The sequence below is a fragment of the Sorex fumeus genome, unplaced genomic scaffold (genome assembly GCF_029834395.1).
Source record: "Sorex fumeus unplaced genomic scaffold, SorFum_2.1 ptg000341l, whole genome shotgun sequence".
NCBI classification, from domain to species: domain Eukaryota; kingdom Metazoa; phylum Chordata; class Mammalia; order Eulipotyphla; family Soricidae; genus Sorex; species Sorex fumeus.
In genome coordinates, this window is record NW_026606397.1 from 37,221 (window position 1) to 37,500 (window position 280).

Genomic DNA, 280 nt, shown 5'->3' on the forward strand with positions numbered 1-280 from the left:
GGCGGTGGGATTCCCGTGCAGAGTTTTCCCGGTGGCCCGGTCGGTCCCGGCGGCGGGCGCCTCCCTCTCGCGTTTTCCCCTCGGAGCCCACCCGGCGCGTGTGCTGCGTTGCCCCGGCCCTCGCGGACCCGGATCCCCCGGCCCCTCGGGCCCCTCCCCAGGGGAGGCTGTGTGCCCGTGCGGAGCCCGGTGGTGCTTTGGCCCCCGTGTTCCCCCTCGCGTGGGGGTCGCCCGTCAGCGGCGTCCGCTCTCTCGCCCGGTGCAGGTCGTGCCCTGCCCC